Source organism: Stenella coeruleoalba (genome assembly GCF_951394435.1).
Source record: "Stenella coeruleoalba genome assembly, chromosome: 14".
NCBI lineage: Eukaryota > Metazoa > Chordata > Mammalia > Artiodactyla > Delphinidae > Stenella > Stenella coeruleoalba.
This window is the reverse complement of record NC_137160.1, coordinates 71,469,324-71,492,941: the sequence shown is the minus strand read 5'-3', so window position 1 is coordinate 71,492,941 and position 23,618 is coordinate 71,469,324. Positions and strand designations below refer to the sequence as shown.

General features: G+C 48.4%; 1 long non-coding RNA gene across 4 annotated transcripts in view; it reads right to left on the bottom strand.

Moving 5' to 3' along the window:
* Nucleotides 1-19,698, bottom strand: part of LOC307196911 — a 106,309-nt gene extending 86,611 nt beyond the window's left edge. For all 4 annotated transcript variants that reach the window (XR_013831282.1, XR_013831283.1, XR_013831284.1 and 1 more), the window contains exon 1: nt 18,918-19,698. This is a non-coding gene — a long non-coding RNA (uncharacterized lncRNA). The remainder of the gene's footprint in view (nt 1-18,917) is intronic.
* Nucleotides 19,699-23,618: the final 3,920 nt, after the last annotated feature.

The window sequence follows — 23,618 nt, the reverse complement described above, 5'->3', positions numbered from 1 at the left end:
AAATCAATATTGTGAAAATGACTATACTACCCAAAGCAATCTACAGATTCAATGCAATCCCTATCAAATTACCAATGGCTTTTTTTTTTACGGAACTAGAATAAATCATCTTAAAATGTGTATGGAGACACAAAAGACCCTGAATACCCAAAGCAGTCTTGAGGGAAAAAAACAGAGCTGGAGGAATCAGACTCCCTGACTTCAGACTATACTACAAAGCTACAGTAATCAAGACAATATGGTACTGGCACAAAAACAGAAACATAGATCAATGGAACAAGATAGAAAGTCCAGAGATAAACCCACGCACCTATGGTCAACTAATCTATGACAAAGGAGGCAAAGATATACAATGGAGAAAAGACAGTCTCTTCAATAAGTGGTGCTGGGAAAACTAGACAGCTACATGTAAAAGAATGAAATTAGAACACTCCCTAACACCATACACAAAAATAAACTCAAAATGGATTAGAGACCTGAATGTAAGACCGGACACTATAAAACTCTTAGAGGAAAACATAGGAAGAACACTCTTTGACATAAATCACAGCAAGATCTTTTTTGATCCACCTCCTAGAGTAATGGAAATAAAAACAAAAATAAACAAATGGGACCTAATGAAACTTAAAAGCTTTTGCCCAGCAAAGGAAACCATAAACAAGACGAAAAGACAACCGTCAGAATGGGAGAAAATATTTGCAAACGAATCAACGGACAAAGGATTATTCTCCAAAATATATAAACAGCTCATGCAGCTCAATATTAAAGAAACAAACAACCCAATCCAAAAATAGGCAGAAGACCTAAATAGACATTTCTCCAAAGAAGATATACAGATGGCCAAGAAGCACATGAAAAGCTGCTCAACATCACTAATTATTAGAGAAATGCAAATCAAAACTACAATGAGGTATCACCTCACACCAGTTAGAATGGGCTTCATCAGAACATCTACAAACAACAAATGCTGGAGAGGGTGTGGAATAAAGGGAACCCTCTTGCACTGTTGGTGGGAATGTAAATTGGTACAGCCACTATGGAGAACAGTATGGAGGTTCCTTAAAAACTAAAAATAGAATTACCATATGATCCAGCAATCCCACTACTGGGCATATACCCAGAGAAAACCATAATTCAAAAAGACACATGCACCCCAATGTTCACTGCAGCACTATTTACTATAGCCAGGTCACGGAAGCAACCTAAATGCCCATCGACAGACAAATGGATAAAGAAGATGTGGTAGATATATATAATGAAATATTACTCAGCCATAAAAAGGAACGAAATTGAGTCAGTCATTTGTTGAGACGCGGATCGATCTAGAGATTGTCATACAGAGTGAAGTAAGTCAGAAAGAGAAAAACAAATATTGTATATTAACGCATGTATGTGGAACCTAGAAAAATGGTATAGATGAACCGGTTTGCAGGGCAGAAGTAGAGACACAGATGTAGAGAACAAACGTATGGACACCAAGGGGGGAAAGCCGCGGTGGGGTGGGGATGGTGGTGTGCTGAACTGGGCGATTGGGATTGACATGTATACACTGATGTGTATTAAATTGATGACTAATAAGAACCTGCTGTATAAAACAAACAAACAAACAAACAAAAAACACCTAATACTAAACTTTCTTTGGGTTATCTGTATGGAAATATGTTAATATAAATGTTTCAGACACTACATGAAATTTCTAAAAATCTTATATGTGCTGGTATAATGTTATAAGTCATAATTCTAGTTATTACTTTAAAATGTATATCTCAGAAATAACTGTATTTCCTTGTCAATTGCATTATTATGAACTTTCATCAAATCTTTAACTGTGGTCATTTTTAAGTCTTTTGTCATTTACTGACAGTTCTGGGTGTACTCTGATGCTTTTGCAAAAATGTTCCTATAAAAGGGTTTCATCTTCAAGGAATTCATGGAAAAGACTGACAAGTACAGGTTTCTGGTAACTATGTTACTGATGAATTCATAAAAGTGCTAACAGAAGATCAAGATGAAAAAATAAATTAATTACATGGGACTGAGTGAACTGATGAGGATGATTATAATTTTTGTGACTTTCTGTTTGAATAAAAACAAACAGACAGGGCTTCCCTGGTGGCGCAGTGGTTGAGAGTCCGACTGCCGATGCAGGGGACGCAGGTTCGTGCCCCGGTCCGGGAAGATCCCACATACCGCGGAGCGGCTGGGCCCGTGAGCCATGGCCGCTGGGCCTGCGCGTCCCGAGCCTGTGCTCCACAACGGGAGAGGCCACAGCAGTGAGAAGCCCGCGTACCGAAAAAAAAAGAGAAACAAAAAACACTTTAAAACTTGTTTATAAATTTCCATTCCCAACTGTCCTCTGAGCCCTTGGTTCTGAGCTGTGACTGCTGTGGAGCTGGAGGCCTGGCTCCTGCATCCCCGGGTGAATGGAGGTCTGTGGGGTGGGCTAGGGGCTTGGAGAGAGAGTGGCAGCCGCTCTGTGCACCTGCCTGGGAGACAGACGGAGCTGCGCCAGCAGAAGGAGGCGCCAGGCATGGAGCAAGCAGGGCTCGAGGAAATAGAATGTGAGCTCCCCGCAGCATGCAGAGGGGCAGGAAAAGTCTCCAAGGAGCTAGCTGCAGAGCCTGGAGCCCGGGAGAGGCAGCTGGTGTCAGAATTAGCTCTGGCCCTCTTCCCATCCCAGAGCCATGAGTTCCGGGACGGGGCGGGGCTGTGTTTCCCTCCAAGTCTCTCCATCTGTCCTCATCTGAGGGAAAAATGATCGGGAGTGGAGACGGAAGGCCTGCTGTGGCCACAGCTGTTGGAGCGGGTGGCACGGGGCTGGCGTTGGGTTGGAGTCCTGGGTGAGCTTGGCAGGTGCTGGACACCCCCTGAATTTGTGGCAAAATGCGGGGACGTGAAAGAAGTAGGAGATGGTGCTTGATCTTCTTCATGGCGAGGTTGGAACCGGCACAGCACCTAGCGCTTAGTGGGAATTTCATATGTGATTAGATGCAAGGAAGAACAGAAAGAAAAAGAACGTAAAAAAGAAAAAATAAGAACAAAGAAGAGGGCTTCCCTGGTGGCGCAGTGGTTAAGAATCCGCCTGCCAACGCAGGGGACACGGGTTCAAGCCCTGGTCCAGGAAGATCCCACATGCCGCGGAGCAACTAAGCCCGTGCGCCACAACTACTGAGCCTGTGCTCTAGAGCCTGCGAGCCACAACTACTGAAGTCCACGCACCTAGAGCCCATGCTCCGCAACAAGAGAAGCCATTGCAGTGAGAAGCCTGTGCACCACAAGGAAGAGTAGCCCCTGCTCGCCACAACTAGAGAAAGCCCACGCACAGCAACGAAGACCCAACGCAGCCAAAAATAAATAAATAAAATAAATAAATTTATTTAAAGGAGAAAGAAGAAAAGAAAGTAATTTTAGCAGGTCAGAGTGAAAGCGATCTTTGATGATCATCCTATGTCCCTGTTCTACAGGTAGGGAAGTGGAGGCCCAGAGGGTCAAGGGACTTGCCCAAGGTCACCCAGCTCAGGGGCCCCTCCAAGCCTCCAGCCTCTTCTGTCAAACGAGTGTTTTGCTCTTGACCTGCTGTTTCTACTGGGTGGGGTAAGAATCAAAGTTCATCACATCCCTCCCCTGCTTAAAACCCTTCTGTGGCTCCCCACTGCCCTCAAAATAAAGACACGTGCCCCTGATGGGACTGACGCATCCTGTGTGGTCTGGCCCCAGCTCCCACCCTTCTTCCTCCCAGCATCAGCCTGTACCCCACCTCCTCCATCTCTGCCTCCAGCTCCCCAGCCTGCTGGCAGTTCCTCCACCACTCACACTCCTTCCCTCCACAGGGCCTTTGCACGGCCTCTGCCTGCTGGCCAGGCACCTGGGTGCTGGAGTTGGAGCACCCGCTTCAAATCCCAGCTCTGAGGCTTCTCTGCTGGGTGACCTCGGGAAAGTCACTTGCTCTCTCTGGGCTTCAGTTTCCTCATCCACAAAATGGAACTGACAGTAAACAACAAGGTCCTACTGTAGAGCACAGGAATCTATATTCATTGCCTTATAATAACCTATAATGCAAAAGAATCTGAATAAGTACACATATATCTGAATCACTTTGCTGTACACCAGAAACACAACATTGTGAATCAACTATACTTCAATTTTTAAAAAAATTTAAAAAGTAAACTAAAAAATGGAACTGACAATAATAAAACCTCTCATTGGGTTGTTATAATGATTAAATGAGTTAATATATGTTCGGGACAAACACTCAGTTATTACTCTTTCTCGTGGCCCTAGGATCTCTTCCTTGCTGCTGGGCTGTGATTGTTATTTCTTTTCCCATGTGATCATTTGGCTAATAACTGTCACTCTGATAGACTGTAATCTCTGGGAGGGCAGGGACAAGTCAGTTTCATTCACAGCCGTGTCCTCGGTGTGCATCACAGCATCTGGCCCATAGTGGGAGCCCTGGAAATGCCCAGTAGATCTTGGCAAACTGGGACATGACTTGGTGATTCTGGCCACGGAAATCTGACTTCTCCAGGTTATGTGTGTCCTCAGCCACACTCCCCCTGCCCCCACCCTGATCTCTTTTAAGGAAGACAATTTTCTCAGCAGAGACCACTCTGGGTCCCTAGGCGTCTGGCTGTGGCCTCCATCTGCCAGGCCAGTCATTTAGCCCGCTCACAGCTTGTCTAATTAGATCCATCAAGATGAGAACAGAGCAGTGGCTCATCCTGCGCGTTCCCCATTAACTCAGGAGCACCGCCAGCGGCCACCTCTAGGTCTCCCTCATCTGGGTTGGCTGCCTGGGGGAACCAGGAAGATGTGATCATTTCCTGGTGATGATGTGGCTGAAGGGAGGTCGGTGACCTGAGCCAGGCTATCCCATGGGTCACCCCAGGCAGAGCCCTGGGTAGGGAGGGGGCACAAGAAAACGGACCAACGTCCACGGGCCAGCATCTCCAGCACCAGTCTCCCCACCACCTGTGCTTTAGTTTATACAACCGATTATGACCATGGATTTAACTGACTCTCCCTGGACTGGCTATGGAAGGGCGGGATCCTCTGGCCACCTTGCCACATCCTTCCAGCCCTTCGCCACTCTAAGCTCATCACCTCTAACTGGTCGTGCTGTCTGCACTGTTGCCGCCGGCAATCCGTGCTGCACCTTGCAGCCAGGGTGATCTTCCTGAGGTGCACATTTATCCCTCTGTCTATACCCTTCCACGGCTCCCCACTGCTCTGGATAAAGCCCAAACTTCTGATAAAGGTCTATGAGGCCATTGGTGATCCAGCCCCTCCTGCACTCTCCAAGCTCAATTCTCACCCTCTCTCCACCTTTGCCCCAGCGCCTTACATTTTAAGATTCAGGCAAACAGAATGTCTTCACTTTGACTAAGCTCTGCCCATTGCCACCTCCAGGCTCTTTGCACCTGCTGTTCCCTTTGCCAGGAACACTGTCCACCCGTTCACCTGGCTGAAATCAATGCACCAGAAACTTTCCCTGATGTCCCAGCGTCTCTCATCATGTCACACACACTGAATCACTGGTTCAGTGCTCTGTCCCCTCTTTCCAACTTTAACTTTGCAAGGTCAAGGATCAAGTCCATCTTATTCATGCATATATCCTCAGCGCCTGGCACATAGTAGGTGCTCAATAAACATGAGTCAAACGAATGCATGTGGAAAATGGATGCTTTGTGTTGCATGATCCTGAAGGGTCCCGATGATGATGACAATGCTAAGGTGGGCGTTATCAACCCCATTTTACAGTCAAGGAAATGGAGGCTCAGGAAAGTGGAGTACTCCAGTGCAGGGACCTCACACAGTTAGGGAAAGGCAGGAACTTCCCAGAGCCAGTCCCACCTCCTCTGTACATACTGATCTGGGAGGCCACTCACCACCACGGCGCAGGTGATCTGTAAAATCAACTGCCTGGGGTCTCACACCTAACAAGCTGGAGGAGGCTGGATTTGAACCCGGGTTTGTCTGACCACAGAGCTCTAATGCATAGGCGCTACCAGCATCATTCCTTTTCCTGGAATTTAATTTCCGCTGCCCCGTCAAGGTCTGAAGCTGTGCCCATTTCTTCCTTGAAATTCTCTGGGAATCACGCTTTTGGCTTTCCCCTATAGATACATGTTTCTCAGGCAGTGATGAATAAAGTTGTGCATTTAGGAGAGAGCAGGTGGCTAGCACTGTTGTTTCATATGGGGGCTTTGGGAACTCCTCACAAGACCTCACTGTCCCCCAGTGCTCTACTCACTAAACAGGAAAGTTGGAGGTGCCCTGAGCTTCCCCTTGGGAGAGTAGAACCATGGCAGTTTCTACCACAGTCAAGCACCGAAGTCATTGACTTTTGAGGGACGCTTGGGGAAAGAGACAACAATTCAGGCAGAAAAACTAAACTACGTGGTCATAAATCCTCAGGGAATTGCTATTTTTCTCTCTCCTCCCCCACACCCTGCCGTCTTACGACGTCACAAGATGCTCTCCAAAGCTAAGTTAACACCAAAGGATCTAGGGCGTGACACGTGCTTAAGGGAGAGCAAAACTTGTTCCCTGGATACTGTAAAATGTGCTGCAGCTCCTTGATCTTGACCTTGGGTTAGAAATATGGGCATCTTTCATAGGTTGCAGAAAATCTGTTAGTTTTCTGAAAAGAGGAGGGCAAATGAAAGTCTTGAGGGCAGCCGGACAGATACTCATTTTCAGCTGCATATGTGGGATAAGCTGCAACTTTTGCAGCTGTCCACAGGGCAGAAAGCCTGAGGCTGATACCCGTCAGTTTTGAGGACACAGGATGGGAGCCTCTCACTAGCACCTTCAGTTTTCTGCTGGGATTGTTTGAGATACAACCTGCTTGCCAAGACCTTGAACGACCAGACCCCTGTCTCCTGCTCATGCCTCATCTGCTATTCTCCCCCCTCTCTCTGCTCCAGCCCCACTGGCCTCTTTGTGATTCTTCCAACATAATAGGCTCTTTCCAACATCAGAGCTTTTGGACCTTCTGTTTGCTCTGCCTGGAATGCACTTCCCCACTTTGTTCTATAAGTAGTTTTTTTTAATCCTTCAGATGTCAGTTCAATTGTTACCTCCTCAGAGGAGCCCTACACAACCACCTTATTTAAGATGACACATGTTCTCCTGTTGTCTTCTTTTTCTTGTGATGAGAACCTTAAAGATCTACTCTCAACAGCTTCCAAATATGCAATACAATGTTGTAAACTATAGTCACCATGCTGTACATTACATCCCCAGGACTTACTTATTTTATAACTGGAAGTCTGTGCTTTTTTAACCCCTTCACTCATTTCTCCTACCCACCATCCCCTGACTGTGGCACCCACCAATCTGTTCTCTGTACCAATGATGGTATTTGTCTTCCTCTGTCAGACTTAGTTCACTTAGCATAATGCCCTTAAGATCCATCCACATTGTGGCAAATGGCAAGATTTCCTTCTTTTTTATGGATGAAGGAATAATATATAATTATATATATAATATTCCATGCATGTATGTACATTTCTTTACCCATTCACCCACTGATGGACACTTAGGCTGTTTCCGTATCTTGGCTCTTGTAAGTAATGCTACAAGGAACAGGGACATGCATATACCTTTTTGAGTTAGTGTTTTTATTTTCTTTGGATAAATACCGAGAAGCGGAATGGCTGGGCCATGTGGGTGGTTCTAGTTTTAACTTTCTGAGGACCCTCCACCTTCCATAGTGGCTTCACCAGTTTACATCCCCACTGGCAGCGCACAAGGGCTCCCTTGTCCAATGCACATGTTCTCCCACTATCTTTAGATCATATCCCCTGTGTTTTTTCATAGCACTTATAGCAGTCTTTAATTTATTTTATTTGTTTACCTGTTCTTTAACCTGTTCACTACTGCCTACCAGAAGAGAGAAGAATAGAGGCCTGCCCCTGGGCTCTTCAAGTCTAGAAGGATAGTTTCAGGACAGGGACTATGAAGGTGACCTCATACGTGCGCAACTCCAGGGAGTGCTATTCAGTTAGGTCAGTGGTTCTCAAGTGGAGTTATCTGGCAATGTCTGGAGATATTCTGGATTGTCATGACTTGGGAGTAGCTTGAGGCAGGTAGAGCCCAGGGATGCTTCTAAACATCCTACGATGTACAGGACAGCCCTCTACAACAATTATCTGGCCCAAAATGGCAACAGTGCTGAGGTTGAGAAACGCTGATTTAGACTACAATGTGAACGTTACTCTTAAGTGTACCTGGACCTTCACACAGATGCAAGCAATTTGCCCATATAAGCCCATTGGTTTGGCGCTGTCTGTGGTGCTGAAGAGGATCCACCCGCTTAGCTCAGTCCCTATAACTTGTTCAAAACCTCGCCTTTCTTGGTCCTGTTTGGATCCCTGTTTCCGACTTCAGACGGTTGTACACAGAATTACACAACTTCAGAGCTGGAAGCTTCTTAGAGATCAGTTACTCTAACCGTCCTCTTTTGTACAAAAAGGAAACCGAGGCCCAGAGCCCAGATTTGTCATTGCAATAGAAGAAGATGGTGTTGCAACAGAATATCATTTACCTGCAGCTTATGAAATGCAGGTATCATTTACCTGGGGCCCTCCCTGCCCAGGACAACGTGGACAATGACATTTTGCCAGCTGAGGATTGTTAATGGAATGGTCCCCTGACTGAGAAGCTCTGCGAAGCAATCTGTCCCTTAGTCAGGTGGGAACTAGAGAGAAAACAACTTGGAAGATTTGCTCCCTTGGTGCTCTGAAGCGGACATTATTTTCCCCATTTTAAGATGAAAAATACGGGTCTCAGAGAGGCCAAGTAGCTTGCCCAAGGTCACAGAGCAAGGAAGTGGCAGGGCTGTGATTTTTAACTCCATTTTTCTCGCCTTCCCTCTGGATTTGCTGTTCTCAAAGTCTGTTCCCCAGACCAGCAGCATCAACGTCAGCTGGAACTTGTTAGAAATTCATATTTTCAAACCCTTTCCCACACTTAATGCATCAGAAACTCTGAGATGGGACCAGCGAGTTGTGTTTTAAGAAGCCCTCCAGGTGATTCTGATGCTTATTCAAGTTTGAGAACCACTGCTCTAGTGCTTTCCTCCCTTTTACTCCTCAAGAGAATTTCTGCTATGGAGACAAGCCAGTAATAAGGAATTATCTGGTGTTTCCTGAGACAGGAGAGTTTGGTCATCCTGGACCCCTTTGTCCCAGGAACAGGTCATTGGGAGTCTTAGCCTTCTCTACCTTGTCCTGAGGGGGAAGCCTTATAGTCACCAAGCTGCCTCAATTTCCCCGATGTGACTAGCTTCTGAGAACAAAGGGAGGCCTTGCCTGAGCTCCCTGGTGGCTGAGAACATCCTTGCCTGATTTGTCCACCACTGGGTCAGGCTCACGCCAATGTTCAATAAATAGCTGATGGATGCAGGTGGGAAAGACCAGCCTTGGGGACTCAGGGGGCTGCAGCCACAAGGATGTTTGGCCCCTATCAGAATGGCTTCTGACTCAGAAATCCTACAAGTGCCCTGGTCCCAGCCAGTACCTTATTCACTGTGTGACACATCGCCAGAACTGCAGTGAGCGTCCCTCAAACCCTTGCTCTGTTGTATAAATCAAGCAATCTCCCACTTCTTTCCTCCTTCACAGAGCCCAGAGGGTTTGTGGTGGCAGCTCTCCCCTTCCTGGCCGTCACAAACCTTCCCTAGGTTGGGGAAGAGGTGACCATGCAGATCAGATCTTCCTATTTCTCAGGCCAGCTTCTCATCTTCCAAGATCCTTTGCAAAAACGACGGTAGCCAACGGAAACTTCGATGCCTAATACTAACAGCATCCACTTTTTCATGCACCTGGGCTAAGGGGTTTTCCAACATTAACTTTTGGAACCCTCAGCACGAGCCTACAAGGTTGGGATGACGATTTCCCATTTTATCGATGAGGAAACTGGCTCAGAGAAAACCACTTGTCCAAGGTTCTGCGGCCGGCAAGTGGCAGGGCTGGGGACCAAACCCCGGTTACTCATACCCAAGTCTGCTCTTGATTCCCGTGTAACTGGCTGTTTCATCCTATTTCACAGCCAAGGAAGCTGAAGTGAAGGACCCTGCTCTACTCACACAACCGGGGAGCAGCAGACTCAGGATCTGAATCCAGGTCTTTCTTTTGGAAGCAAGGTCTGTGTTTTGGAGTCTGTTTGGCCTATAGACCTTGGGACTCACTCTCAAGAGCTCCGTTAGGGGAGCCTGCGTGGATCTGAGGACAGAGCAGTGTCCTTAGTACAAATGTGTACAGGCTTGGGCAAACCATTTGCCTCACTCTCCGCCTGTTTCCGCATCTATAGTTACACAAGCCCATCAACCTCACGTGTTGGTTGTTATACTCAAGTGAGATAATGACCTTAAAAGACATTTTAACAATAACAATAGCAGCGGCTATGCTTTACTGAGCACCTACTGTGTGCCAGGCGTAAGGTCAGGAGATCTGTAAGCTCAATCTCCTTTAATTCTCACCCTATGAGATAGGTGCTTTGATTCCTTGGGGTGAGCTCCTGGATCTCAGTTCTTTCATCTGTCCAGTGGGAATGATGTTGTAAGTACCATGTAGGGTCATTTGGGTATTAAATGAGTTAATGCATATGTGATTAGAATGGAGCTCAATACATATATATATATATATATATATAAAACCCAACCAAGAAATGAGAAGACCTGGGGCTTCCCTGGTGGCACAGTGGTTGAGAGTCCGCCTGTCGATGCAGGGGACACGGGTTCGTGCCCCGGTCCGGGAAGATCCCACATGCCGCAGAGCGGCTGGGCCCGTGAGCCATGGCCGCTGAGCCTGTGCGTCTGGAGCCTATGCTCTGCAACAGGAGAGGCCACAACAGTGAGTGGTCCGCGTACAGCAAAAAAAAAAAAAAAAAACGGGAAGACCTAAATAGACATGTCTCCAAAGAAGATATACAGATGGCCAATAGGCACATGAAAAGATGCTCAACGTTGCTAATTATTGGAGAAATGCAAATCAAAGCCACAATTAGGTACCACCTCACACCAGCCAGAATGGCCATCATCAAAAAGTCTACAAATAATAAATGCTGGAAAGGGTGTGGCAAAAAGGGAACCCTCTCTTGCACTGTTGATGGGAATGTAAATTGGTGCAGCCACTATGGAGAACAGTATGGAGATTCCATAAAAAACTAAAACTAGAGTTGCCATATGACCCAGCAATCCCACTCCTGGGCACATATCTGGAAAAGATGAAAACCCTAATCCCAAAAGATACATGCACCTCAACAGCAGCTCTATTTACAACAGCCACGACATGGAAGCAACCTAAGTGTCCATCAACAGACGAATGGATCAGGAAGATGCGGTATATGTACATATACAATGGAATATTAGTCATAAAAAGGAATGAGTAATGCCCTTTGCAGCAACATGGATGGACCTAGAGATTACAATACTAAGACAAAGACAAATATCCTATGATATCAGTTATATGTGGAATCTAAGAAAAGTGATACAAATGAACTTATTTCCAAAACTGAAACAGACTCACAGCCGTAGAAAACAAACTTATGGCTACCAAAAGAGGAAGGGGAGGAGGGATAAATTAGGAGTATGGGGTTAACAGATACACACTACTATATATAAAACAGACAACCAACAAGGACCTACTGTATAGCAATAGAGAACTACACTCCATATTTTGTAATAAGCTATAAGGGAAAAGAATCTGAAAAAGAATATCTATCTACACCTGAATCACTCAGCTGTACACCTGAAACTAACACAATATTGTAAATTAACTACACTTCAATTAAAAAAAAAGAAAAAAGTGATTAGAACCAAATCTGTCACACAGTAAGTACTATGTAAGTGTCCTGTCACCAAGCACATCTCATAGTTGGGGAAACTGAGGCTCAGAGAAGTAAATGACTTGCTCAGGATCACACAGCTGAGAAGTGGCTGATCAGGTCTTAAACACATGTCTTGAGACTCCAGTGTCTGCTCCTTTCCCCCCCTGTTCAGAGGCCCCCATTAGGCAATGCCCCTTGTTTGGGTCCCCTGTCGTGCCCCAGACATCAGGGTGGGATACCCCAGCCTCTATGGCTTTGGCCTGTCCTGTTTTGGTCCATGGAAGACCCGTGCCCAGTCTGAGCCTCCAGGGGCACGGAAATAAACCGCAGAACCTGAGAAATAAATAAAAAATTAGCTTCACGCTCCCAGAGTCCAGAGGCTGAGGCGGGTGTTGAATTATCCAGGCTGTTTGGTTGGGAAGTGTTAGTTTTCTGCTACTCTCGCCTTGACGGCTGCCCTGACAGACTGATGGATGAGCCAATAAAACACTCGGAGCCCAGGAGGAACATTCGTAATCATAACTCACTGACGGGAGTGAGCGTTTGTTCTGCACTGGTAGCTCCACAGGCTCAGCCTGGACCGGACCCTCCCTTGCCTTCCTCTAATGAAGCTGGAGATGCCAACTGCACAGTCATCCTCAGTGATCAGGTGAGCATTTAAAGGAGGCCTTTTAAGAATGGAGCTCTTCCTTCATTTGTTATGTTTGTATTTTAAAAAGGAAGTGGTAATTTATGTAAAAGGCACAAGATCTTAAGTGCTGAGCTCTACGAATTTTCACCTTTGTGAACATGGTGTAACTACCCACCCAGATCGAGATATGAAACATTCCTATTCTTCTCGAAGTTTCCCTCATTCTCCTTTCCAGCCAATACACCTCTGCTCCCAGACAATGCCTATCCTGATCTTTATCAGATTAGTTTTGTCTTCTCTAGAGTTTCATACAAATGGAATCATATAGCTGGTGTCTAACTTCTTTCACTAGCGTTTTTTTGCGATTCATCCATGCCATTGCGTGTCTCAGTCATTTGTTCATTTTTGTTATTGAGTAGCATCCCACTATATGAATATACCACTATTTCTCTATACATTCTCTTATTGATGGCTGTCTGGAATTCTCCAGGCTCTATTATAAATAAAGCTGGTATAAACACCTGTGTACCAGTCTTTGTATGCACGTGTGTTTTTCTTTCTCTTGGGCGTATACCTGAGAGAGACGGCTGTGCCTCAGCAAAGTGCTTGTTTAGTTTTAAAGGAAACAGCCAGACGAGTTTCCAAAGTTGCTGTGCCATTCTACAGCTCCCACCAGGAGCCCATGAGTTTCGGTTGTTCCACATCGTCACCGATACTTGGTATTACCAGTCTTGTCAATTTCAGCCATTCTGATGGGGACATAGTATCATCTCCTTGTGGTTTTATTTTTGTGTGACTAGTGCTGGGGAACCACTTTACATGCACTTAGTGGTCATTTGCTTTTTTTTTTTTTTTTTTTTTTTTTTTGGCTGTGCTGCATGGCTTGAAGGATCTCAGTTCCCCGACCAGGTATTGAACCTGGGCCACGGCAGTGAAAGTCTGGAATCCTAACCACTAGGCCACCAGGAAACTCCCTGTATATCTTCTTTTGTGCAGTATCTTTTCAACTCCACCCATGTAGCTCTGCTTCTCTGCATGAGATCTTCTTCCTGGACCTGGGAGCTTGCAGTGCAGTCTGGAGATGTGACAGACATAACACCCCAGGGGCAATCTTCAAGCAGTAGAGATGGAATTTCATAGATAAATGACACAGCTCTCATCCCTCCAGCAGGCTGATTCTAAGGTATGTTTCCCAGTGATTCTTAGAAGGGCCCCAGCGGAACCGAGCCCAGTAGCCCATCAAGGTCACCAGCTAATCCACATACTCTTTATTAGCTTTTATTCCTTCCCCATCTCACCTCCCCACTCCCTCCCTTGTTCTGCTGCGGTTGCCTCCCAAGTAAACCGCACGTACCCAAGTCTTTGTCTTGGGATCTGCTTTGAGGGTAACCCAAACGCAGATGGCAGATACCCCAGAGATGAGCACGAGGAGGAGGCTGTTACCCCCCTGGTCAGGAGCTGCAGGAGCACAGGGAGGGGGTGGTGTGACTGGGGCCCCGGCAGAAGCTGGAATAACGGTGCCCTTTTCAGGGGAAACCGATGCCTCCAAGGAGCCCAACACTGTCAGACACACGCCCAAATCGGAGAAGGAAGGGGAGAAAGGTCGTGGCTCCTCCTTCGTCCCCCAGCCTCCAGTCTCCTGCCCGAGCTCCTCATTAGTGGAGTCCAGACAGAGTCTGGATGACCCAGGAGCCTGGGAAATGCAGCCTGCGGTGTCAGGACCCTGAGATTCAGAGCTGAGCCAGGGAAGGACTGGGCACGGTTACAGGGCCAACTAGCCCAGACCCGGAAGGAAGCAAGCGGCGGGGGTCCTCAGGTACCTAGAGATGACCCACTCTCCTCTGCCAGTGGACACCCACACCTGATCCAAGAATCATCCTCTCCGCTGCTTTCTTCTCCCCAAGGCTCTGTGTGGGATGCTTTTTCGCATCACTTAGATCCGGAGCCTGACAGCTGCCCCTTTCTCCCAGACACAGGGCACGATCTGGAGCCCCTTCTTCTGGGGCGCTTTGAAATTCTGCTTCCTCCGGGGTGATGGGCTGCGTAGGTATCTGTTGTCTGCAAGATTAAAACCTACCCAGGTGGAAAATGGCAGACGGGGCGCTAAGCAAAAGGATTCCTTCCGTCCGCAGCGGGAAGGCAGTCCTTTGAACCAGTGCCAGGGATGTCGGATGCCACTGCTGGCAAGGCCCGCCCTGGCAGATGGAGTCTACAGACCTCGGTGCCCTGCAAGGAAAGTTAGACCGAGGAGAAAAAAATCCAGACTGGAGCCTGCACGCTCCTCCAGCCCATCCACCAACGGGGCAAGTGACCTTGCGCAAAGCATCTCAACTCCCCCGGTCTCTGCTTTGCCGTCTTGTAATACAGGATCATGATACTCTAGTACATTTCTCATGGCATGCTGAGTGGATTCATGTCCAAAGAAAGTACCTGTCAACAGGATGAAGGGAAAGAAGCTTGTTTCTGCCTCTACACATTCTCCTGCTCAGAAAAGGGGCCACTGAGGACGTACACCGGCAAGTCCAGTTTGTCTTTAGCACAGAAACGTGACGGGAAAACCACTAACGTGGCCCCCAGTGATCAATGATCAATTAAGTAGGTGCTTAATAAATGCTTGCTAAATGCATGAATACATCAACGCCAGCCCCTTACCCCTCATTCAATCTGATCTAAATTAATATCTGGTAGTCAAAGCTCCTAGGTCTTGCCCCAGCCCCTCCCACTAACCTCCTTTTCCGCTGCCCCACTAGGCAGCTTGCGTCCTACTGATGCCTGTCTTGTCATCCTCCTGCTGGCTTGTGACTTGGCTACATCCCTCTCCAGAAGGCCACGGCTTCTGTTACACAGTCCTCTGAGCTCTATACCGCTTCCCCCATGCCTCCTACTTTTTCTGCCCTTTCCCAGGCCACCTCGGGCCTCTGGACCCCTCTAGCCCATCCTGGCGCCTGACAAGTCGGGAGGATTTGGGAGCACAGCATAAGCAAGGGCCCAGGGGTGGGAATGAGTAGGGCCTAAACAGAGCAGGGAGGCGATGGACCTGATTACAGGGGTAAGTTACCGAGCACATGTTCTGTGCCAGGCACGGGGCCAAGCTCATTACACACATTCTCATTTAAGCTGCTTATGACCCCTGCTTAGGTAGCTGAATCCCAGGCCCTGGAGTCAGACAGCCTGGGCTCAGCACAGCTCCCCGACGTCCTGGTGGATTGAACTTGTTAGAATGTAACCTTGCTGCCCCTCAGCTTCTCCAGAGGGAGCACCGGGGATCTAGCACCTACTCATGGGGTGCTTATGAGAATTAGGAGTTAATACATGGGAAGTGCTTAGAACAGGGCCTGCCAAGCGGTCACCGCTCGGTAGATGTTAGTTATCATCAGGGTCTCCAGACTCGTGCCGTCCAATACGGCAGCCACCAGCCACCACATGCAGCTAATTTAAGTGAATTAAAATCCAATAAAATTCAGAACTTAGTTCCTCATCCCATTAACCCCAGTTCAAGCGCTCAATAGCCCATGGTTCGGAGAACACAGGTGTGGGGCATCTCCATCACTGGGAAGTTCTTGGACGGAGCTGCTTCAGAGGATGCATAAGAAGCTCGTATTAGTGGTTGCATCTGGTGTGGGGAGAACGTGGAGATGGTGGAGACAGGGGTGGAAGAAAGACTTTCCTCTTTTGTACATTTGGAGCTTTTGTTTCATCATGAGCACTCATTACTTAGCAAAACAAAAAAACACCTTATTAAGCAACCCTCTTTGTAGAGGAGAATATGAAGCTCAGAGAATGTCTAAGGCCACAGTGCTGGAAAGTGGAGGGTCCGAGGGTGGAACCTCCTGTCTGACCTAGACCTTGAGCCCTTGACCACCAGGCAGCCGGGCTGCAGATCTGAAGGGAAGTGGGGAAGCCCCAAAGGCAGGCGATGTTTCAAAGGGTCCAGCCCTGGAGACTCCCAGGACCTACTCCCCTCATTTAGTCTTGAACAGGGACCACCTTGTAACACCCCTTAGACGGATGAGTCAGATTCGTGGAGCCCATATTACAGGGACTGTGCTAAGAGCTCTGGCTCTGGAGTCAGGAGGTTCTGGTTCAAGTCCAGCCTCCGCCACTAAATTGCTGTGATCTTGTGCCTTGGTTTTCTCATCTGCAAAATGGGCACCGTAACTGTTCCAAGCTCACAGGGCTGCTGCCAAGATGAAGTGCTTGGCTCACAGCGAGCCCACAATGTGGGTGAGTTAATTCTTACTTTATTAAACTTTTCAAGCTGGCCTCTGAAGAAGGAATACGTGAAGGGGGAGCCATTTGTGGGCCCCCTGAAGCAGCTTCTCTTCCCACATCCCTGGGAAGGGCAAATGGAAAAGGGAGGAGGGAGCCTGAAATTCTCTTAATTACCAATGGGGCCCATTCCCTGGCATGTTCCCCTCAGCCTTGCAAAGCGTGGACAGAAAAGCACGACCTTCTGATAACAAAGGGTGTGGCAACAGGCAGGAGTGGCCTTGAGGAATATGCATGAGGCTGTCGCACAGGTGTTCTCCAGATTTGCAACAGTTCCAAGGTGAAGCAGCAATTTTGTATCTACCATTAATCTTGCAAATAAATGCATGAAGTGGCCGCAGCTGGGAGTTTTCCTATTAATTGACGGCAGCTTCAGAACCGAGTTCAGAGCTCATTGGGCGGGGCTTTTGCAGGTGGTAGTCGCCACGTGGCACGTGCAGCCCGCCGTGGCCCTGGCTTAGGGGTGGGTGATGCTCGGGGCTCCCCACAGCACCAGGACTGGTATCCAGGAGCCCAAGGGGAGGAAAAAGGGGCTGCGAGGTTGGAGAACAGTGTGGTTTCACGGAGTGATCTTGGGGTTGTGACAGAGTATGAGGTTTGGGAGACAGGGGTCGAGTCTGGGCGCCCCACTCTCCACTAGTCAGGACTCGGTCACTGCCCGCTCTGAGGCTCAGATTCCATCTTTGAAATGGAGACGATACCAATGCTTCGTACAGAAATTTACTCTGAGGGTTACGTGAGTGCTACCATTATTGTCGTGAGCAGCATTTACTCTGACCTAGGATGTGACTACTGGGTTCTAGAAGAATCTTTCCTTTAAACCCCAGTCCCATCTGCTATGTGTCAGGATGGCTGAAATACTCGCCTTCACGCTCCATCTCTCAAAGGTATATATTCAAACACACTGAGCTGTGATCCGTCACTGACAGCCAGGGGGAAAAAAGGATTCAAGAGCAGGTTGTTCAGGGGAAGGGATGGCGGAAACCAGGAGGCGCTGGGAGCCCGGGGAGGGGGTGGGGGTGGGAGAGGACCCCTGACGCACGTAATGGGCTTTACAGCTTTTATGGAATGTGCATTCGTTGGCTCATCTGCTCACCTCCCAAGCCAAAAAGGCAAACAGGCATCTGTTGATGTCTCTTTGCTACTTTTCCAGCCTTCACTCCGAGTACATATCACTCCCCCCTCCATGTCGCAGGCCATCTGCTTGGTGCCTCTGCCCTCAAATGTCCACTTCACGTCTCAGAGCCTTCTCCGAAGCACTACCACGTGAAACCCTCATTTGTTCAACCAGTGAACCAACCCACCAACTAATCAATCATCTTATCAATGAACTGGCCATCTAACTAGCTAACTAACCACTCAACCCAAATAATGGAACCAACCATCAACCAACTGACTAACCAATCAAGTAATCAACAAACTAGCCAACTGATCAGCGAACGAGCCAACTAGCCAACCAACTACTCAACCATTCAATGAGCAACTAATAAATCATCCAATCCCACAAACCAACCAACCAACCAACCAACCAAATAACTACTAACCAACAAGTCAACCAAAAGTTACTAGATTCAGGCAAATACAACAAGACTCTGGCCCAGGGCAAGGGCTGTCTGCCTCCCGTCTGGGCTTTCAGCAGCCCTCCTGGTGAAGGGGCCTCACCTGTGCACTAACCTTCCTGGGTAACCCTGAGCCAGGCATTATCCCTGAGCCTGACCAAAACTTTGCCAACTGGGTTCCTTGGGGTCCGGGGTTCTGTGGAAGGGCCCGGGGACTCCCTTGGGAGGCAAGAGGCAGCCATGTAGGCGGGGACCTGCATTGTCATCTCTTTTTTCTCCTTTTATCCATTTTGTGTTGGGATTTTGAGTAAGACTTCATTTGAAGAAAGTCTTAGGTGTCTTAAAAACCATTGCGTTGGATCACCTTTTCAACTCTAAGGGGGTAACGAGTGTTTCCTTGTGGTTGTAGGGGGAGGCGCGAAGGAGACCCTGGGCTCCAGACCTGGAGTTTCCAGTGGGAAGAATGTAGCGAAAAGCACAGAGGCGGCCGCGTGGGTCTCCCTAGGACGTGGGGCTGCCGAGTTCCGGGACAGAGCCGTTGGGAACCCGATGTACTTAGAAGCATTCAGAGACCGCATCAGTGAAGGGCTGAGTATAAACAACGGCTAACTGCATTTCCTCACCTGTTTCCAAGCGGAGCTGCTTCCCATGATCCAGGGTCCGCTGCAATTTCCAGACAGCCCGTGGCAGGGCGTGGGATGTCCTTGGACGCACCACCCACCAGGAACCGACTCCAAAGGATCTGGATCCACGGCTGCCCATCTGCCTGGTTCTCGGAGTTGCCACAGTGGGAGGGACGCAGAGGCGGGGCCGTGTAGGAAGATGGTGTGCATCACAGCAGCCCACGGCAACCGGCCCCCAGAGGCCCCAGCGTGGGCTGTGCAGCTGGGACTTCCCAGGGGCTTCAGCCCCCAAAAGTGAAAAAACAGTCAAAGAGTTCCCAGGCCTCCCATGGTGGGAGACAGTGCATGGCGTCGGGGGCTCGGGCATTTGCCGGATCCCGATTTGCTTTGAGACTTCATCCTTCTGAGCCTCTATTTCCTCCTCTGTGTAAAATGGCGCCCGTCGTGGTTACCACTGAGACGTGCAAGGTCAAAAGGAGCACACGTCTTTGTTTCCTGGGACCCCCAGTTTCTAGATGAACAAACTGGCCAAGCAGGGGATTTTGAGAGGAGCTGGGATTGTAATTGAGGTTTCTAAGTTGATGTCTCTTTCCACAATCCCATGTTGGGCTGCACCCCGTGGGCCCGCGAGCCTTGGCCCAGTCTCGAAACCGAAGAAAGAGCCTGGAGACAGTGACAGAGACGTCAGTGGTTTGTTGGACGGGGGTCTTACACGTCTGAAGCAAGGTCTTGGAGCGACACCCCACCGTGCGCAGCAAACAGCGAGCAGAACATGGCGGCACTCTTTTCACCACGGCGTGGGGGGGGGAGGGAGGCTGCCACTTATATGGGGAACCGCCATCACGTGGGCTCATCAGTTACCCGGGAAACCAGCAGCTTGGACACGCCCCTCCCGGCCCTCAGGTTAATGACCATCACGAGGCCAGGTGTTTCCCTTTAATAAACTAGCAGATGGAGCCGCTCTGGGCTAAGGATTAGGACAATCACTTGCGGGGGGGTGGGGGGGGGGCAGGTACGGTCACGTGAGCAGGTGCAGGTGAAGCAGGGGCTGGTCCAGCAGGGGACGTACAGAGAGCAAGAGAACAGCCCCCTTGAGTGGCCCGACCATACACCCTGGGACATTTTTTCCCTCTCTCTGCGGGATGTTTTTCTTCAGGCAAGGTAGAGCCAGCCGTGACTGAGAGAGCTTGGGCCTGGTTCCGTCCAAATACCCAGGGATGACTCCAGGGGCCTCTCGATCTGCTCACCACACTCCCTGAGCGCGGGTTGAGCCTCCCAAGGTACGTTAGCCTCCCACCCCAGCAGAGTGCGGGTTGAGCTCTCTCCCAAGGTACGTTAAACAGCCCCCGCTCGCCTGCCCACTGATCAGAGGGGCTATCATTTATTCAAAAGCATCACCGGGAGTTTCTGATTTATTGGTGATGGGTCAGCTATGGTCTTCAGGCAGCTTATGGTTGTGCCATTAAATTTTCAGAGAATAAGAGCATGACGGGGAAGATAAATTTAGTGATTCTGGGGATCCTGGGAGAGCAGCTCCTAGGAGGCGCCCCACGGCCCTTCATGCTCACTTCATGAGTCCCTTTCTGCCGCCGTCATGATGAAAGGCATCCCATAAGGAGGAGATTTGCTCCCAGAACAGGAGAAGGTCCATTCCTGGAGTCACAGGCTAGTCTCATGCTAGAATCACGAATATTTGAATCGGAGAATCACAGATGGTTAAAGAAAGACAAGCTCTTAAAAATCACACAGTCCAGCCCTCTCATTTTACTGATGAAGTAACTGAGGGCCAGGGTGGGGAAGTGACCTAAGCAGGAGCATTGAGCCAGAAGGCTGCGTCCCGACTCTTTTTCCAGTGCTCCTTTTGTGGCACGAGGATACTCTTCTCCTAGAGGTAGGGATTAGCTGCACCGTGGAGGAAAAGGACTTTTGAGGGGAACTTACATCTTCATCAGCACCCCGACCTTACAGAAAAAGAAGCTGATGTTTAGAGAAGACATCTGACCTCCTGACTGTAAATTTCACCAAGACCCGTCGGTTTTGCACAGCTTCCTTAGCAACCACCTCAGTGCTTAGAATACAGCACGTGCCATAAATATTTGTTGAATGAATGAATGAGTGAGTGAATAAGTGAATGAACGTTTATCAGCAGATCTGGAACTAGAACCATGTGATTTAAAAGCCTGCATTTGGTGCTGGAGAGGGTGTGGCGAAAAGGGAACCCTCCTACACTGTTGGTGGGAAGGTAAGTTGGTGTAGCCACTGTGGAAAAACTTCAGCCCAGAAAACTAAAAACAGAATTACCATATGATCCAGCAATCTCATTCCTTGGCATATATCCAGACAAAACTCTAATTCAAAAAGATACATGCACCCCTATGTTCATAGCAGCACTGTTCACAATAGCCAAGACATGGAAACAACGTAAGTGTCCATCAACAGGTGAATGGATAAAGAAGATGTGGTACATATATGCAATGGAATACCACTCAGCCATAAAAAAGAGTGACATTTGCAGCAACAAGGATGCAACTAGAGATCATCACACTAAGTGAAGTAAGTCAGAAAGAGAAAGACAAATACCAAATGATATCACTTATATGTGGAATCTAAAATACGACACAGGGAATTTCCTGGTGGTCCAGTGATTAGGCCTTGGTGCTTTCACTGCCAGGGGCCTGGCTTCGATCCCTCGCTGGGGAACTAAGATCCCGCAAGCTGCACAGTGCAGTCAAAAAAATGAAATAAAATAAAAGATACGGGGCTTCCCTGGTGGCGCAGTGGTTGAGAGTCCGCCTGCCGATGCAGGGGACACGGGTTTGTGCCCTGGTCTGGGAGGATCCCACATGCCGCAGAGCGGCTGGGCCCGTGAGCCATGGCCGCTGAGCCTGCGCATCTGGAGCCTGCGCATCCGGAGCCTGTGCTCCGCAACGGGAGAGGCCACAATAGTGAGAGGCCTGCCCACGTACTGCAAAATAACTAACTAACTAAATAAATAAAAGATATGACACAAATGAACCTATCTATGAAACAGAATCACAGACATAGAGAACAGACTGGTGGTTACCAAGGGGGTGGGAGTTGGGGGAGGGCTGGAGTGGGAGGTTGGGATTAGCAAATGTTAATCTTTTATATATAGGATGGGTAAACACCAAGGTCCTACCATATAGCACAGGAAACTATATTCCATATCCTATGGTAAATCATAATGGAAAAGAATATATATATACACACACACATATGTATAACTGAATCACTTTGCTGTACAGCAGTAATTAACACAACATTGTAAATCAACTACACTTCAATTAAAAAGGAAAGCCTGCATTTGGGCTCAGTGGCCAATTTCTTCAACAGCAGCTGCATTGCTGCGCAGCCTGTCCTATTTTGTGCGTTTCCCGTACGGTGATGAGCAGCAGGTGGGGAACTGGAATTCCCACGGGTGGACACTTTGCCTTCCAGACAGTGAAAATTTCCATCTGAGGGTTTTAAATGTCCCAAAGGGAACTTTTAAAAGGCTTCAACAGCCCCCACAATGCTTAGCCTTGTGCCGATGACCCCCTCCTCCTCTTTTAGATAAATGCCACGGCCAGAAAAGTGACTCGGAAGGCTCCAGTGCTAAGACGGACTTCTAGGGTTACGTCTGAAATCGATCTGGAAGTTGAAGTCGTAGCCCAGGAGGGAGGCAGAGCCTGAGAGCTGCAGTAGGGTGGCCAGGCTGGAGACAGACTAGAAGCAAGAGGCTGCAGAGTCAGGGGTGGACAGTTGGAGGGGAGGACGGGTATTCCTTGTCTTTACAGACCGTGCCTGGGTGACTTCATACCATCACCTGGGCAAGGACCCCGTCCCAGCAGAAACCACAAACCAGTTCTTAAAATAGGAACACAAAATCGGTCGAAATAATAGCATTGGATTCTAGTACGTCTAATTCCCAGAGGCTCTGTTCAATGAAACAGACATTTTCTGAGCACTTACTGTGTGCTGCGCTCTGCCCAAGGCTCTTTGGGACTTAGGATAGGCAGGGCTGCCTATAGTTAAGAGAATGGATTCTAGAACCAGACTGCCCGGGTCTGAATCCCGGCTCTACCACTTGCTAGCTGTGTGACTTGGGTAAGTCACTTAACGGAACCTCAGTTTCCTTATCTGTAAAGTGGGGCTAATAGTCATACCCACCTCACAGGGAGGTTGTGAGGATTAAATGAGTAAATACACATAAAGCACTTGGCATGGTGTCAGCACACAGTATGTGCTCAGTAAGTACTGTTGCTAAGACGTACATGGAGCAATGCAAACGGGGTTGCAGGGACCATAACTCTCAAAGTACAAGGGCATTCGGTCCCTACTTGCAGGACCTCACTCTCCCCTCATTGTCTCTCCCAGTGATTTCTGGAGGCCTTCCGGGCACTTCCCTTGTGTTTTGGAAGTCGTCCACCCACGTTCTCCTGCTCTGAGCCCCATGAGGACGTCCACACCCACAGGCCATTTGATTTCCCACGTCATTCCTACAGTCCACTCTCTCAGAGGTTACACATTGGCAGTCTGCACTCCGTACGTGGCTCCAAGACGTATTTGGATGGGTGGCAGGATGTTTGAAAACAATTTGAGCCAACTTCTAGAAGCCAGGAGATCTCACCTTTAAAGAAAACATATTTTCAAAAACAAAAAGGAAGCCCTAGCACATCTTCCAGAAATGCAGAAATGGGT